The sequence below is a fragment of the Podarcis gaigeae genome, assembly GCF_964106915.1.
Source record: "Podarcis gaigeae genome assembly, chromosome: 13".
Lineage (NCBI taxonomy): Eukaryota > Metazoa > Chordata > Lepidosauria > Squamata > Lacertidae > Podarcis > Podarcis gaigeae.
In genome coordinates this window covers 18215278-18221388 of record NC_139689.1, presented here as the reverse complement: position 1 = coordinate 18221388, position 6111 = coordinate 18215278, and the positions used below count along the sequence as shown (strand labels likewise).

The 6111-nt window shown below is 44.9% G+C and overlaps 1 long non-coding RNA gene across 2 annotated transcripts in view; it reads right to left on the bottom strand.

The window, feature by feature from the left end:
- Positions 1 to 664: 664 nt before the first annotated feature.
- LOC310829359 overlaps positions 665 to 6111 on the bottom strand; it is a 34603-nt gene continuing 29156 nt past the window's right edge. For both annotated transcript variants that reach the window (XR_014557244.1, XR_014557245.1), the window contains exons 4-5: positions 2181 to 2246; positions 665 to 1029 (exon numbers count right to left, since the gene is read on the bottom strand). This is a non-coding gene — a long non-coding RNA (uncharacterized lncRNA). The remainder of the gene's footprint in view (positions 1030 to 2180; positions 2247 to 6111) is intronic.

The following is a 6111-nucleotide window of genomic DNA, read 5'->3' as shown; positions in this document are numbered from 1 at the left end:
CAATTGGGTGTAATATATAAGGAGCAGCACCTAGCTCTCCCATTACCCTGGGGGATGGGTTGGTGGTTGGGTCTGGTTTGTTGTTGATGTATTTAGTGTATAAGGAGTTTTTGTTTTTGTTATTAAAACCTTGTTTAAATTATTTTTGAGTCCCTTTTTAATGCATGGTCTCCCCAGCGCTACTAAACTGCAAAAAGCCAACATTTAAAAGTGAGTCGGACAAATCCATGGAGGAGCATGCTATTCGTGGCTAATGTTCTACAATCAGGCTCTGCTTCCCTGCTTCCCACAGGCATCTGGTTGGCCACTGTGATTACAGGATGCTGGGTTGCCATATACTCTCTTTTTCCAGGACAGGTCCTCTTTTTCATTATGAGAATCGCCATAGAGATCCATAGTTAAAAGTAAAGGTAAAGGGTAAAGGGACCCCTTTACCAGTCATGACTGAGGGTTGCGGCGCTCATCTCGCTTTATTGGCAGAGGGAGCCGGCATACAGCTTCCAGGTCATGTGGCCAGCATGACTTAAGTCGCTTCTGTTGAACCAGAGCAGTGCATGGAAACGCCGTTTACCTTACCTATTTATCTACTTGTACTTTGACGTGCTTTTGAACTGCTAGGTGGGCAGGAGCAGGGACCGAGCAACGGGAGCTCACCCCTTCACGGGGATTCGAACCGCCGACCTTCTGATTGGCAACTCCTAGGCTCTGTGGCTTAACCCACAGCGACACCCACGTCCCTCAAATAGTTAAAAGTAGATGTCGGCAAATATGTCCTCTTTTTTTCTCTTCAAATTGTGGCAACCCAAAGACCCTTTGGCTCAATCCGTAAGCAGGGCTCTTCTTTATGGTCTCTCAAAATATCAGTTGCCAGGGAGCAGAAATGGGGAGAGGGCTTTTGTGCTTATGTTCTATAGGCATCTGGTTGGCCGCTGTGAGGAGGCTGTATTAAATGGCCATTTGGTCTGATCCAGCAGGGCTTCTTCTTCATTCTGTCTGTTGGGCAGTTGTTACAGGAACAAAAACATGCTTCTGTTAAAAAAGAAAGAAAAAAGTGGCACCTTAGCCTGCTGTTTGCTACAGAAAACATTTGGTGGGAGGAATTAAAATAGCTATTCAAATTATTCAATACTGAAATATCAACACTTCCCAGTGGGGCAGCAGAATATGTTGCTGCAAAACAGCAATGAGTCTTGCGATACCTGGAAGACCAACACATTTATTTTGGCATAAGCTTTCATGGACTAGGACCTACTTCACCAGATCTATTACATGTAAGTCTCACTTAAACTTCACACACACACACACACACACACACGTAAGTGGGGGTGGGGAGAGAAAGGGTTATAAGCAGTGGGATTAAAGGGAATTCTACAATTCTATGACTTCACTCAGTGGACTCATGCAATACTGAAACAAAGTGAGGAAGAAGACACAGCCTTACAGAACCTCACAAAACATGCATTGTGGGCCTCAGCAGAAAGTTCCTCCAGCACCAGCTTCTGGGAAACAGTCTTTCAGCAGGTAGGATGAGAACAGCTGTAGCAAAGTTGCTTCAGCTCCCATCCTGAACAGGCAGGCTAGAGAAAGCTACTTGTGGTTGTGATTCTGAAATCTGCAGAGAGGCCTAAGAAAACTGACTGGATCACAGTTGTCTGCATGTCTTCTCCTAGTGCTGGTCATTCAGCAGGGTGATGAAGGTGTTTTTTAGCATGGAACCTAGTCTCGAACCCAGATTAAAATTGATCTAGATCAGGGCAGCAAACCCACAACCTGCCTAAATATTTTATTTTAGTTCCTTCCCCACATTTTCAAAAATATATATTGCTGTCTGCTTCCTTGCTTTGATACTGTGACACCAAACATTTTTTCTGGCGCTCCAAGAACCCCCATTTGTCTATTAATATAAAAAACTTAACAATGTTTCTTCCACCTTACTGCTTCACTGAGATGCCAAACATTTTCTGAGACCCCCTAATTTGTCCATTTTAAAAATGCTTTTAATTTATTTTTAGATGTCTACTTTAAAACTGACCACTCCTGCATTCCCCTTGATACAATTGTTATGTGAAAATGTTTTTGTGGTCCCCAAGTCCCCCTATGTGCCCTCTTAAAAAAATAAAATATTACGATCTAGATAATCAGTCCAATCAAAAAATGTCTGGAGTAGTACAGCTGCTTACCCCTTCAGCACTTTCTCTCCCCCTGGGGCTTGTGCTGTGATCCTCACCACTCTGTTGCCCTTTTTGCTGCCTGTTACAAAAGGGAAAGAGGAAAAATAGGGATGGGAATGTTAAGTCACCTGCAAACACCTGCCAATTGCCTCCTCCTCCTCCTCCTCCTCCTCTCTCTTCTCTTGTGGTAGCAGTACAGCAGAGTCATGGACTCATGCTGTGTGTGGGTGTTGTGCGCGCGCGCACACACACACACACACACACACCCCATTCCAGACATTTTCTTCCAATAACAATACCATATTGGACTAGCAGTGTCTCCAGCCCTTTCCCCCAAGATGCCTAGTGCAACCTAGCTCATTAGTGCAAGTGGGGCACAGCTCCACCAACCTGATTCTGTCCTCAAGCAGCGCCCACCTTCCTGCCTACCTGCAGACGCTCCAAGTGTCCCTATTTTCCAGGGGCATCCCTAATTTTGAGGAGCCGTCCCAGTTCCTGATTTGAGAGCCAGTGTGGTGTAGTGGTTTAAGAGCGGTAGTCTCGTAATCTGGGGAACCGGGTTTGCGTCTCCGCTCCCCCACATGCAGCTGCTGGGTGACCTTGGGCTAGTCACACTTCAGCCCTACTCACCTCACAGAGTGTTTGTTGTGGGGGAGGAAGGGAAAGGAGAATGTTAGCCGCTTTGAGACTCCTTAAGGGGAGTGAAAGGCGGGATATCAAATCCAAACTCCTCCTCTTCTTCTTGATTCTGGAATGTCTTGCTTTTCTTCAGGCTGTCCCTATTTTCACTGGAGAAATGTTGGATGATATGGAGTTATCCGACTCCCAAGCCATCTGAAGGCAATCCAGTATAGGGAAGTTTTGTAATGTTTAATGTTTTCTTATGTTTTTATACAGTATATGTTGGAAGCTGCCCAGAGTGCTGGGGCAACCCATTAAGATGTGTGGTGTATAAATAGTCAAATTATCATGGTGGAATGGGATGTCCCTATTTTCATCAGAGAAATGTTGGAGGGTATGTACTTGCTTAAAATCCAGGCCAGGTTGCAGCAACTTCCCAATACCTTCCTCCACATCCTTAGTCTCAGTGTCCTTCCCTTCTTTCCCCCATGTTGCTTCATAGGCTGCAAACCTCTTGGGGTCAGGGACAGGTCATTTTCTTCTCTATTACGTGTCGGCACACAGATAATAAAATTGGAAAGGGCCTCAAAGGTCTCTAGTCAACCCCCCCTGCCAATGCAGGAAACCCAGCACTTCAGTACTGCTAACACCGCAGATTGACTTCACCCTCGGAGGCACACTCCATTGCCTGTTGAGACAGTCAGATTCCAACCAGTATTACAGTGCCTGCGCCAGAGTCAACCCATTATTTACAACACTCAGGTGGGAACATAAAGACATAGCTCAGTGGTAAGGCAACTGCTTTACAAGTACTTGTAGAAGGTCCCAAGTTCAATCCCTGGCTTCTCCAGCTAGAGATTAAAGAAAGACCCTCTGTTTAAGAAGGAAGGCAAAGGGCCCTATCTTACACATCCTGGCTGGGGCCAGTAGCCCAGCTGGTTCGCCTCCAGTCTCATGTCTAGCCTATTTCCACTGATGAAGCAAGACTGCAGCACTATTGGTTTCTGTTCTTCGACTTGCAAGCTGAGAAATAAAACTTTCACTTCTGCAGAAAAAAATGCATGTGGACTTAACCTTTGCAGCAGTTTCCTTTAACACTAGAAAGATGAGAAACTAAGTTCTGTGAGGGTCCTGGGCTTGTCCCATTTAATTTGCATAGCCCACATCCATAGTCCTCAAAAAACACCAATCCTGATGCTCCCCCCCTATAAATTTGGGATTACAGTACCTGATACCATGGGTGTAGCCAGGCCTTTTGTTGGGGGGGCAGGTCTCTTGTTGCGGGGACATAATCTCAATTACCTATGTATTTTTATTTATTTTTATTTATTGGGGGGACAGCTGCCCCCCCCCGCCTATGCCCATGCCTGATATGATGATAATCTGATATTTTGGGGGAACATCAGGCTCCTAAACACTCCACTCGGGGTATGTGAACCAATTGTCATTTTCTGCTTTTCTTTTTTCCATGCCTGCACACTCCTCAAAGCTTTCATTTCTATTTTGGCTGTGCTTCTAAATATTTCTGATGTGCTCGGGAAGGGAGGAATATCCCTCACTTTTTATCTCTCCTGATTTACTCAAAACCAGGGAACTGCGAATTCACAATTGCCAAACTGTGTGCTTTTGCACACTTATTGGTGGGGAGGCGTCATTAAAAACAAAACAAAACACCAAGTTGCAGGCACAGCAATTTGCACCTGTCCGTACTTAATAGCCATAACAGAACCAACAGATCAGAAGGCAGAGACTAAAGAAAAGATGAGAGTTGCTTCTCATATGATAGCCATCTTGAACTACCTTAAGGGCTGTCACCTGGAGCAAGCTTGTTTTCTCCTGCTCTGGAGGGCAGAACTCGAACCAATGGCTTCAAGTTACAAGAAAAGAGATTCCAACTAAACACCAGGAAGAGCCTTCTGATAGTAAGAGCTGTTCAACAGTGGAACAGTCTCCCTCGAGAGGTTGTGGACTCTCCTTCCTTGGAGATTTTTAAGCAGAAGTTGGGTGGCCCTCTGTCATGGATGCTTTAGCTGAGCTTCCTTCATTGCCAGGGGTTGGACTCATTGACCCTTGGGGTTTGTTAAGAGTGCTGGGAATTGTAGTTCGTAAGGGGTAACTGGATATGGAATAACTGATTGGTTCAAAATTGGGAAAGGAGTACAACAAGGCTGTATATAGTCTCCCTGCTTATTTAAATTATATGCAGAATTCATCATGTGAAAGGCTGGATGAACCCCAAGCCGGAATTAAGATTGCCGGAAGAAATACCAACAACCTCAGATATGCAGATGATACAACCTTGATGGCAGAAAGTGAGGAGGAATTAAAGAACCTTTTAATAAGGGTGAAAAAGGAGAGCACAAAATATGGTCTGAAGCTCAACATCAAAAAACAAAGATCATGGCCACTGGTCCCATCACCTCCTGGCAAATAGAAGGGGAAGAAATGGAGGCAGTGAGAGATTTTACTTTCTTGGGCTCCATGATCACTGCAGATGGTGACAGCAGTCACAAAATTAAAAGATGCCTGCTTCTTGGGAGAAAAGCAATGACAAACCTAGACAGCATCTTAAAAAGCATCTTAAAGCTATGGTTTTCCCAGTAGTGATGTATGGAAGCGAGAGCTGGACCATAAAGAAAGCTCATCACCGAAGAATTGATGCTTTTGAATTATGATGCTGGAGGAGACTCTTGAGAGTCCCATGGACTGCAAGAAGATCAAACCATTCTTAAGGAAATCAGCCCTGAGTGCTCACTGGAAGGACAGACCGTGAAGCTGAGGCTCCAATACTTTGGCCACCTCATGAGAAAAGAAGACTCCTTGGAAAAGACCCTGACATTGGGAAAGATGGAGGGCACAAGGAGAAGGGGACGACAGAGGATGAGATGGTTGGACAGTGTTCTCGAAGCTACCAGCATGAGTTTGACCAAACTGCGGGAGGCAGTGGAAGACAGAAGTGCCTGGCATGCTCTGGTCCATGGGGTCACGAAGAGTCGGACACAACTAAACGACTAAACAACAACAAAAGGGGTAAGCAACAATTCCCAGGATTCTTGGAGAGGGAATGTGCTTTAAATGAATTGTTCCATACCATGACTGCTTGCTTGTACTACTTTCAAATCATCTTTATTGATTTTCAGATGTACACCCAATCATCTCCACTGATTTTCAGACATGCATCCAAACATCTATCGACCAACTCAAATGGCACAACTGAAATAAACAAGTGAAATACAGATCCAAACAGAAAAGGCATCAGTATGCCTCATATTATCTGCTATAATAGCGAGTATCAAACCCAGTGGGTTGGTTGTGCTTC